We start from the raw sequence: 12,243 nt of genomic DNA, 5'->3' as shown, positions 1-12,243 counted from the left end.
TTCTGTACTGACACTCCTAGACTATACCCTCTCCCTCATTTGATGAAATGGGGAAGTGGTTTGGCTGTACAGGGATGTATAAAAGAAGTTCAGTGGATGAGGTACCACACCAGAATGCGTGTTGCCACACTGCATGGTAAATTAGAAATAATAGTTAGACAATAAAAGCAGATTTGAAATGTACAACCACCCAGTCACCTGAAAAACATTTCAACGAAGCACCAACACAACCAACCCTGCCACCATCAATGTACTTGATGCCATTGACTGCGGGAAGTTAGCAAGCAGACATAACCAATTAAGTGTTTTGTTCTTCAGTTGGGAAAATGATTCAGTGGTATTTGTGGAACGGCCTCCTACATTAGTTATTACTGCCACATAAGGGCATGCCTCACGGGGAGATCTAATACTACAGGTGCACACATCCCCATGACTAGAGGCTCTACAGCTGTGTTTATCCTGTGAGGCAGACCAATTTGGGGTATTCAAAAGCTGATAAATTCTATCTAGAACTGCTCTACAGGTGCTAAATATAACAATGGCTTATGGGCTGCTTGCCTGCAATGGTCACTCGAAATCTGAGGCAATACCTGACCCTACATTTAGGCATGGGTCCGGTGTGAACTATGTTGACTATGTGCAATTGGACATTAGATTATGGATGCAAATGGTAGATATGGTGGTGATTGCATGGGACGAGAGCGGCTATGTACCTCTAACACTTCACGCCCTCAGCCTGTTAATAGTTGCACCTATTCCACCCTTTGTAAGATATAACAAGCAGCTGAAGGCTACTAACAATTGTCGGAATGTAAAATGGGAATTTATTAACTGTTTCTGTGATGTGTTGTCTCCCCTGTATTCGATCCTAGCGACACATACAGAGATTATGTACGAAAACTGGGGGGACAGTGAAATGGTTGTTATGGAGCAGAACAGCACTGACGTTTGAGACCGCCGGCAAAATTCCTAGAAACACTCGATAAAAACAGTGAGTGGGCTTAGCATATGGGAAAGGAAAAAGTCCTAACCATGACCATGCCTAATGTGATGAAGAAAAAGAACTAATGGGGTCATGCTTGTGCCATACCAAACTCATGGGTTCCCATTCCCATTTAGGGCTGGGGAAATAGCAGGATATCCAATGGCAGATTCTAAGCCCGCTCCCGTGATGGCCTGTCCCCTACTGGGCAATGAGTTCACTGGACATAGCAATCATCATTCAGTGTTTTCTGTGCGGATCAACAAGGTTCGTAGCCATCATCACATATGCCACAGTTAAGGACTCAAAAGTGGGAAGCCACTCATTTGGGCAGCAAGTATTTTCCACACCATGGCTACAAGACGAGATCTGCACTACAAATCCAGTATGTGTGGTGAGGAGATCACATCCTCTGCACTAAAAGAGATAACCAAACAAAGGTATCAGAGTAATTACCTTCTGTACTCACTTACCAAAGTGGAAGATTGCAGAAGGAGAACGTATGATTGATGTTCTCACCAACCTTTAAGGTTCTGCTGCAATATCTTAAGGAACTTTGCATGAGAATACTTCTTTTTTGTTTTACTGTATTATAAAATATTTATTTCTAAGTTTTACATAGTTTGAGTTATTTGGAATATGTAAATGTCCCATTACAGTCTTCAAGTTGTTGCTCGGATATGAACTTACCTTAAATCAATGAAAATACAAGAGGCATTTGGCAAAACAGGAACAATTTGGTTTAAAAAAACGTTGCGGCCGGGAGAGACTGGACAGTGCATCTGCTCAAAATCTCTGGATATATAAAGTTTAGCCCTTTCATTTATACAGTTCATGAGGTACAATAAAACGCTTTGCTACATGCCAAAAAAGTATCTCAGTTGTGAATGAACAAATAAGGGCCTCTGATAAGGACACAGATGGCTCTCAACCTTGGCAAGAACTAGTGTGGGCCAGTGTGTATGTGTCCAGATGTCAGGCATGAGGAGAACGTGATCACTATGTGTGATGTGCCTGTAGTGTCCTAATTGGTTGTGTGTGCCTATCTACATGTGGTATCTAGCTTTGTGGTATTTCTGACGAACATTAGCCTTTGGCCAAACGGGTTTTATTGGGGCCATTATCTCAGACTTGTTTGTGGTGCAACTATGTGTCTGTGGAATCGATCAGGGTTTTCCCTTGGTGTGTGTTTGTCTTCTGGTTATGGAGGCCCCTCCTGTGACCTGTTACTCGATAGAGCATGGGCTGCAGGACTTGCCTGACCATGAATCTCTGACTCAGGGTTGATGTAGAGGTTACCTTGGGTGAAGCCAACAGCAATGATTTCATTTCATAGGAACTCCTAAAAGTAATATGTAAGCTACTCGTATCGTTTGTATAAACATTATCATTATAATCTATACAGCTGTCATTTTGTACATTAATATCTCATTCATAATCTTTATTCAATTTTAAAAATAAAATCATAAAAGACAAATCAGCTAAAAAAACAGAAATTGACACCCACATAATCACACTTGCTTTAAAACCCCCAAGAGATAACATACAAGAAAGAAACAAACTGAATTTAAAAACTGTAAATACAGTAAGGCCACCTGACTTGAGTGAAACTAATTCATTTTAAAATTGGTCGCAAAAACCTATATCTTAGGTTATTATATCTAGAGCAAATCATAACAACATGTAAGGTGACATTGACCGGGACATTGTCACAGTCACATAGGGAAATTCCAAACCCTTAAAACAACCATGATTCAAAAAGACTAAACGCGGAATTATATTCAGCCTAAAATAAGTTAATAAAAGTTGTTGATGACTAGTCATGTTCCAAGTCAAATAAGGTTCTGAATTACTAACACTTTTCACTAAAATCGCGTCTGACTGAAAGTTTCAATATTGCAGAGTCCTCCTGGTCCGCTGCATTTTTGCCCATAAATGCAACTACAACCCATTTATGATCAGAGCTAATTAAGCATCTGGGATTAACATATAAATCGGGCCTCCCTAAAGGCATCATATTATAGGAGATATATGCCAGCCACAGAATCAGAAAGGTCTTGTCCAATTTCAAACAATCCTGCATTATTAATCTGTTAAAACCCCGCTCTTACTTTGTCCAAAATGATAACCAGAGTTTTGAGGGGGAATTAGGATCTTGTCAGTAATGTAACCTAACACCAGTTCTTCATGCACGATTTCATAGAGTACACTTTGCGGGACTCCCAGGAGGCCCCTTAAAAAGTTATTTTCTACTACTTGAATCAGGGCCACCGGGCCATAGCTCCATATTCCACTTCCATAACGTGCTAATGGGACACACTTAGACCTGAAGATTTAATGTGGGTGTGCTTTAAGCAGAGTGAGAAATCGCCAATGCTGAACGTGGCTCTGTTAAAGGACATTACATTATGAGTTATGAGTAGGTGCCAGTTTAGACCAGAATCCAACTGGACCCCTAAATATTTTAACTTATCTACCTGACTGATGTGGGGTCCATCTACAACAAATTTCATTGTTTTCATTTTGGGCAAACCACATTTTATTACATGTTATGTTATGTTAATTTCGATTTCAATTCAATTCAATTCAAAGAGTCTTTATTTCGGCATAAATGCCATAAAAGAAGCAATTCAAATGCATACAATAAAACATATTAAAACTGTACAGCGTGGAACATAAAACCATTCGTTAAGAACAATTTCGATTTATATAGCGCCAAATCACCGACAGGTCTCTTAGCGCTTGCTTTGGGAACCCGTCCTGGCTTTCCCTGCGAGATTACCCCTACTGGGCATCCCCAAGGTGAAGACCAGGCATCCCGCCGCGGGGAGGCCGTAGTGGAGATTAAGCAAGCTATTGCCCAGAGCTGCAGAGTGTGAACCCATGATTCGAGTAGGCACCGAGGCGAGAATTATCGAGTCCGTGGACATTTGGGCTCAAGTCCCTGCCGTGTCGGGAATTGAACCCTGGTCCCGGGTCTGACCTCTGCATCAGGGTCTGCCTCCTCTAACCAGTGAGCCACACTTCTCCCTAATGTGATTTTGAAAAGTTGGTAAAAAGGTCAAGGCTGTTCATAAAATCAATGAAAATATTAAGAAGTTTTTGCAAACCATTGGCTGTTGGAGCAATTAAATCTCTGTCATCTGCGTAGAGCAGGGCCGGTATAGCAAAGCCTCCTACTTTAGGGTCAGCCACACCCGGGTCTGACAAAACTTGTTCTGTTTGATTAATGTAATAAATAAATCAAAACGGTGCTTAGATACAGCATTGAAAAACCCCATGTCGCAATTTAAAGTGCTCAGTGCATTCTCCGTTGGGAACAAACCTAACACTAGCAGAGAGATCTTTGTGCAAATCATACAAAAAAAAATGAATGCAGAGCCCACTCCCATCTGAGCCATCATGGACCATAGCTTGTAGCGGCAGAACTAAGGTCCATTAGGGGCCAAAGGAATAGAGCTTAGTGTACTGACAAATCAGTAGGTAAAGGTTCAGATTTTTCTCACTAGTACCTACTGACAAATCAGTAGGTAAAGGTTCAGATTTTGCTCGCTAGTACCTCGCTAGTAGGTCGGATATAAAGCCTCTCTCCCCGCCCAATCTGAGATACAATCCAGTAGGATCCAACCAATAATTTCACCTCTGAGTCAATCAGCCTAAAACAAACTGGTTCTGACCTCTTGCCCTTTTTAAAAACAGGGACTATTATTGATTGCGACCAGGTTAGAGGAAACCTTCTGTTGACTAATGAGTTTAAATGCAACGTTCAATCAATCAATCAATCAATCAATCAGGGGCTTATAAAGCATGCTACTCACCCGTGAGGGTCTCAAGGAACTGGGGGGCAGCACCGGATCATTCAAAAAGTCAGGTCTTGAGGTTTTTCCTGAAGGTGTGCAGGGTAGGGGAGCGTCTGATGTTGACTGGGAGCTCGTTCCAGATCTTGGCTGTGATGTAGGAGAAGGCACTTCTGCCTGTTCTGTTTCTGCAGATGCCAGGGACCACAGCCAGGGCGAGCTCGGCAGAGCGGAGGTTCCTATTGAGTACGTGGAAGGATACTCTATTGTTGAGGTATTTGGGTCCTATGTTGTTGAGGGATTTGTAGGCGTGGGTGAGGAGTTTGAATGTGATCCTTTTCTCAACGGGGAGCCAGTGGTGTTCTTGTAGGTGGGTCATGTGTTCGTGACGTGGAGTCCCGAGGACGAGCCTGGAAGCGGCGTTCTGGATGGTTTGGAGTTTGTGTAGTAGAGCTCTGTTAATTCCGGCATATAGGTTGTTGCTGTAGTCCAGCCTGCTGGTTAGGAGCGCGTGGGTGACGGTCTTTTTGCAGTAGGTTCCATTTGAAGGTCTTGAGGAGGATTTCTTAGGGAGTTGAAACTGGTGGAGGTGACGGCGTTGACCTGGCCGTTCATGGAGAGGGAGTAGTCGAGGGTGATGCCAAGGTTTCGAGCGTGGTCCATGGGAGTGGGTGGATTTCTGGGGGTGGAGGGCCACCAGGTGCCATCCCAGGAGGAGGTGTGGGTTCCTAGGATGAGGAGCTCGGTCTTCTCTGAGTTGAGCTTCAAACAGCTGTCCTTCATCCAGGATGCCACATTCTTCTTTCCTTCTTGGAAGCAGAGTCTGGTGTCTTTGGGATTCTCTGTGAGTGAGAGGATGAGCTGGGTGTCATCGGCGTAGGATACAATGCTGAGTCCATGCTGTTGCTGGCGATGAAGGGGGCCATGTAAATGTTGAAGAGCGTGGGACTGAGCGATGATCCTTCGGGTACTCCGCAGTTGATGTCAGTGGTTTTGTAGAGGAAGGGAGGGAGTCTGATCCTCTGGATTCTGCCGGAGAGAAAGGATTGGATCCAGTCAAGGGTGGCTCCTTGTATCCTCACGTTGTGATGTCTTGCTGCAAGAGTGCGATGAGAAAGGGTGTAGAAGGCTGCAGAGCGGTCTAGGAGGATGAGAGCTGCAGTGTGTCCCTGGTCGAGTAGCATGCGGTTGTCGTCCGTGTCGGCGAGGAGGATGGTCTCAGTACTGTGGTTACTGCAGAATCGTGACTGGGAGGCGTCTAGGGTGGAGTTCTCTTCAATGAAGGTGGTAAGCTGGGCGTTCACAAGTCTCTCTGTGACTTTGGCCATGAAAGGGAGGATAGAGATGGGCTGGTAGTTTTTCAGGTCAGAAGGGTCGGCCGTTGGTTTCTTGAGTAGGCGTTTAACCTCTGCCCACATCCAGTCGTCTGGGAAGATGCCGGACATGAAGGAGGAGTTGATGGTCAGTACTAGTTCGGGTGCTATGGCGGTGGTGGCCTTGTGGAATATGTGCAGTGGGCATGGGTCTGTTAGGGCTCCTTAGTGGGTTTTCTTCATGTTGGCTGTGATGTGTTCAACGGTGGAGGGTTTCCAGGCCATGATGGTTGGCTTGTCAGCGGCATGGGGGGGGGTTGTCCGTCATTGGTTCACTGAATTTGTCGTAGAGGGCCTTGATCTTCAGATGGAAGTATAAGCTGAGCTTATCGCAGAGTTCCTGGGAAGGTGTGATGTCTGTGGTTTCGCTGTTTTTTTTTAAAAACTGTTCTATGACTTTGAACAGCACCTTGGCATTGGTCGCGTTGGTCTGGACTTTCTCTCTTATGAAGGTCCGTATGATGTCTTTTATGCGCTGGTGGTATTCCTTCAGGGCGCTCCTGTGGTTGTTCCGTGCTTCAATGGTTTTCTGGTTTCGCCAGGTTTTCTCTAGGCATCTGCAGGAACTCCTGGCTGCTTATAGTTCTGTGGTGAATCAGGTGGCCTTCAGAGGGCGTTGTTTGGTGGGGTGACGAAGGGGTGTGAGCTTGTTGGTGCAGTGGGCGATCCAGCGGTGAAATTCTGTGGCTGCGGAGTTGGTGTCAGTCGTTGCCCTGGGGGGTCTTGGAGGAGGTTGGTGCTGAGATGTTCCTCTGTTACCTTGCTCCAGTTCCTTTGTGGTGGTCACGGTGCGGGCATTGGGTGCAGAGGTGGTGTTGAAGGTGAAATGGACGCAGTGGTGGTCCATACAGAGGAGCTGTGTGGTGTGCCTGAAGCAAATATTTGTTCCTCCCGCGAAGATAGGGTCGAGGGTATGTCAAGCTTTGTGTGTGGGTGTGTTGACCAGTTGCTTCAATCCGAGGTTGTCGAGGAGAGTGCTGGGGTCGGGGTTGTTGCAGTTGTCGAGGTTGAAGTTCAGGTCCCCGAGTAGAAGGTAGTCCGTGGAGGTGACTGCATGGGTGCGGCAAGCTCGGGGATGGTGGTTGCAGACTGAGTACGAGGCCCTGGCCGTCTGTAGATGAGAGTCCCGCGTAGCATGGTTTTGGGGCTGGTCTGGATCTGGAAGTTGAGGTGTTCTGTGTTGCAGTTGGGGTCGCTTGTGGTGGAGGTGGAGAGTCAGGGGGGGTTTGTGTGCGATGGTGAGTCCTCCTCCTGGGCCGTGGGGGCAGTCCTTTCTCTGGATCTTGAAGCCGTTGGGCATGGCCGTCGTGATGTCAGGGCCGGCAGTGGCGTTGGTCCAGGTTTCCGTGAAGAAGGCAACATCGGGCGAGAGGGTTTCGATCAGGTCCCAGATCTATATGGCATGGGATCGCACGTTGAGGAGGATGCATGTCAGGGTATTGGTGGTGCGTGTGTCAGGCGGTCCTTCGGCGGTAGTGGGGGTGTTGTCAATGGTGAAGGATCTGCGGCAGGGTCGGCACGAGAATTGTCCATTGGTGGTGTTCAGAGAAGATCTTATGCAGTCGGTGTATCTTCCGGGATTGAGTGCGTGGAGGGTAGTGGAGTCGTAGCGGTGGGGCCTAGGAGATCCAGAGTTCCTGGCACTGGTTGCGGTCAGGTCGCGGTCGGATCACGGATGGGTGCAGACGGGCTTTCCTTAGGCGCGCCTTCGGCACGCACGCTGCACGTGACCTCGCAGCGGTCAGCAATATGTAGGGAGGGGAGGGACACTCAGCTGGGAGGCGGGAAAAGGGCGTGGGCAGGGGGAGGGGCTGTAGGTTAGCAGCGGCAGGAATACAGAGAGAGGGGGACGGTGAGGGGAGAGAGGGGAGAGAGGGGGCCAGTGGGTACAAGACTAAAGCGCAGAGTAAAACAGAATGAAAACAGAAAAGAACACAAAATGAAAACAGAATAAAAACACAATGGACAAACCAAATGCACAGTGATGGGAAAAGACTACGCTCAGAGGTTAATAATGCACAGAGAGAAAAAGTAATACAATCAGGAATTATCGCGAGGCGGCAGGCGGGCCACAGCAGAATGAAAACAGAATAAAAACACAGTGGACAACCAAATGCACCGTGATGGGAAAAATACTATACAATCAGAGGTTAACAACACACAGAGAAAAAAGTAATGCAATCGGAGGTCAGGAGTTAATGCGAAGCTGCAGGTGGGCCACAGCAGCCTCGAACACTCAGTCTGGGGACTCAGCGGCGGCGACAGAGTGGATGGAGCTGCTGGGGAGAGTGCAGGCCTGTGACAAGGGAGCCCACAAGTGTAGAATAGTTTTGAAAAGATCCCCTGGCACCTCGTCAGGCCTGGGTGCTTTGTTTGATGGTAGTTGAGAAATGGCTGCTATAACCTCAGATAATTCAAAAACAATTTGCTGATTACTCCCTGTGTCCTTCAATTCCCCATCCTCAACTTCAAAGCTATAGATGGCCTAAATGTGATCAACCCAGGCTAGTGAAGTGATAGTACAAGCCTAGTTTGAAACATAATCATTGCTAAAAAGAGGACAGTTAACCACTCTCCAAAAGGCGATACTGTCTCACTGCGAGCTAGAGCTTAGTAACTTGTCCCAAGCCTCCTCTTTGAGCTGGCTTTACGATCCTTACAGGCCAATCTATTTGCAGCCCTGGGTCTTTATACCTTCTCCTGGCATCGGGCGTCACATGCAAAAGATTCCAAAGATAATTATGGGCTTTGGAGCAACATCCATCAAACCATCTTACCTCACGGATCACAGGTGATTCACCTGCTTAAAAGAGCGCTATTTTGATGAACCTGCTACTATTTAGAAAGGACTTCGTGATACCCGGAACTGACTCTTCTTCAGACAAACAGGAATAAAAATCGGCTCAACAAGTGGAAACCAAGTTTTGTACAAAAACGGTGGGAACGATAGAGGCCAATGGATTTTTTGTCCCAGTGAGATACAGCCATCAGGAGATTATGATCACTCAGGTTATGCCTTATTACTTTGATTTCTAGAAGAACTGAGAACAGGCAGAAAGAGACAAAAATATAATCAATCAGAAAACTGTGTCCTCCCCCCTTAAATGTTGGTATTCTCTCAGTCGGGATCTCCTAGTTAAAATCCATTAGGTGCATCAAGTTAAACTCAGAGATTAAACTGTTAGCGGTATCTCCTTGGCGAGTATATTTAAAATGCACCTGGTTAATAAATCGCTGCTCATGGTCTAGGCCATTATGCTTTGGGCATGAATAACAAGGATGCATGGTCACAGTAAATGGTCACAGTAAATGAGGTTCAGAATGAAAGAAGTCATCAATAAATATATTGATATCATTTGTACTGGTATTAGCAAGATTATATTTGCTCTGGTCTGAACGCACATTGACATTGTTCTTATTCGCAACAATAATATTGTATAAACATGGATCACTGAATACATTGGTATTATTATAGCCGATGTCGGCGCTGCTGTGTGGGCACAAGGTATGGAATACATTGAAATTTCATTGACAACATTGTGCAGGTACAAGCAGTGGCATACGTTCACATTGCATTTACTGATATTGCCGATGTTGGGCCTGTACATATTATGACATTCAGATACACAAAATTTGCCACATGAACACAGAATGTGAAGTCCAAGGTATCTAGTACATGATGAAAAATATATTTGACACCTCCTTTCCTTACATAGGTGACATACTGCAAGGAGTTTGCTATATGCAGTTTTAAGAGATTATGAGAACCTACATAACAAGAAAGGTGGTCCATCTAGGCTGACAAACCTTATTGACTGCTCAATGTGTATGTTAATATAATGATTAGAATGTTTACTGGTGAGATGCTTGATTAGTAGCCTATGGGAAAGTCCTTGGTGGTCTGAAACAAGTAACCAACGGCTAGGTGTTCATTTTAATAAACCTTCTGGATCTTATTGGGCTATTCTCCATCCTTGTTGGCAATTTCATCAGCGAGTCTAAGGATAGCAAACTGCTTCTGAACCTGATCAATGTCAATTCCTGCACATTTTGAAAATGCTGAATTTGTGCAAAGCAGATTGGTCTCTTGTGCTTTGCATCTTAGAGAAACGATACATTATGACTTAGAAATGATAAATGTAAGATCCATACAGAAGTGCTTCAAATATGAAACCATCAGCAAAGTGATTAGAAGAAACAAATTATTTTAAAGTTTTTTAAGTGTTTTCTTCCTTTCTAAAAACATGCAAATGTTGAGAGAAAGATGAGATTCATAGATCTTAATGTCAGAAGAAAATACAATTTCTACAAGAATTTCCATTTGGAATAACATAAATAGGTTCTTCGTAGAGCAATTCTTCATAATCAATTAATTCCACAGCAGATACTTGTTGAGGGACAAATAGATAGATAGATAGATAGATATATAGATAGATAGATAGATAGATAGATAGATAGATAGATAGATAGATAGATAGATAGATAGATAGATAGATAGATAGATAGATAGAAACGTTTACCTCAATGCCTCCAAATTAGGTTTGTTTTCTAGAAATATATTGAAAAAATGTGGTTGAAAAAAATAATTTGACTGTAGGTTTTTAAGAGAAAAAAAGTTTTAGTGAGTGATACAATATTGAAAAAATCATGGTACTATTAAAACAAGCCTAACATTTCAACATAACATCACAATATCTTGAAGAGTATTGCAGCAATTAATGAATGTGGGTGTGGTGAATGAATGACGTTAATTGTAAAGCGCACAGCTAGTCTGGAGAGTGTCCTGTCACTACAGTGTTGGAATTTGTAATGTGTGTAGGTCTAAAGGGAGAAAATGTGTTTTGAAGTATTAGAATTTAGAATTACATGTGTGTCATTGGATAGAGGTTGGAATGGAGGACTTCACTGACGGTGGTTGGTGGAAAGCAGTTGTAGGAACCCTCCGTCCTGTTGATTAAAGATTGTATTTATGAATGCTGCATATCAAATAAATGAAAATTCATTTATACCGGTCACCTCTACAAACTTATTTCACAAATATATGTATTTTTAAAAGACATGCTTGCAGATATCTAACAAATCCTTAGTGGTATCTGGTCTGGGCTTGAACTACACATATACCTTCTACAAAATAAATTGATGACATTATAAAATGTAATGTTTTGCTATCATAGATTGGTATAAACATTAAATGAGCAGTATGGGGGCACCATGACAATTTCTTACAGCATTGGATGAATGAGATTGGTGCTGATGTTATTTTAATGCTAAAATCACATTAAGACAAAATTGTGCTCTAATAATAGTCAGAAAGCTTGTGTTTTTCAGAGGCATGACATATGACTTGAGTCCATCAGTCAGAGGTGCAGCATGACTGTGCAGCTACAATCTGATACAGTGCAAACTGCCTGACATTGTGAATACATTTTTTTCTTTTCAATTTGCGAAATGAGCATTGGAATTTGCAACTCCCATGTCAACTGTATTTTACGTATTATGCATAACTTAGCTTAACTTTCGTGAAAACTGTGCACATTTTCTGTGCAATAAAATGTTTTCATATTATGTACACCCAGACTTCCTGGGTAAGTTACGCAGTGCTCCTTCACTAATCAGTTGGTCGCAAGATAATGACTCATTACCGCCTGCCCGTGGTCGGAGGCAACGTCCTACGGAGTTTAAAATGACAGCATCGCGGAACAGGTAGCTGTCTCCCAGGGCAGCTGCCACCGATCCCAAGGACCTCCCCTCTCGATGCTCACCTTTCAAGGCCATTGTGACTCCGGCACCTGTAAGTGAAGGAGTACTTTTTTTTTGCTTTCAATATATTTTTTATTGATTTTTACACATATAGTTATTTTTGCTTTTTCGTTACAGGGTGGCAGCCCAACTGGCTGTCGTTGTCAAAAATACAGGTACTTGGTATATATGTTTGGCTGTCCCCTTATCCACTGTCTTGCTAAGAGCATAAGAGTGCGTGAAAAGGGAAATGATAGAGAATAAAGAAGAGAGAAGAAGGAGTAGTGTACAAGAAGGTTATTACCTACGTGAGTCAGTTTTGGTCTTGTGGAGGTACGTCACCCGGTATAGA

The 12,243-nt window shown here is 44.0% G+C and overlaps 1 protein-coding gene across 1 annotated transcript in view; it reads right to left on the bottom strand.

Moving 5' to 3' along the window:
- The window catches only part of LOC144753346 (neuropeptide FF receptor 1-like), a 1,025,672-nt gene extending 1,014,981 nt beyond the window's left edge, over window positions 1-10,691 (bottom strand). The window contains exon 1 of the mRNA XM_078641070.1: window positions 10,673-10,691. The gene's annotated coding sequence lies outside the window, so the exon portion shown is untranslated. The remainder of the gene's footprint in view (window positions 1-10,672) is intronic.
- Between the last annotated feature and the right edge of the window lie 1,552 nt (window positions 10,692-12,243).

This window comes from Lissotriton helveticus, chromosome 5_1, assembly GCF_964261635.1.
Source record: "Lissotriton helveticus chromosome 5_1, aLisHel1.1, whole genome shotgun sequence".
In the NCBI taxonomy this organism is placed as follows: domain Eukaryota; kingdom Metazoa; phylum Chordata; class Amphibia; order Caudata; family Salamandridae; genus Lissotriton; species Lissotriton helveticus.
This window is presented reverse-complemented; position numbering and strand designations above follow the sequence as displayed.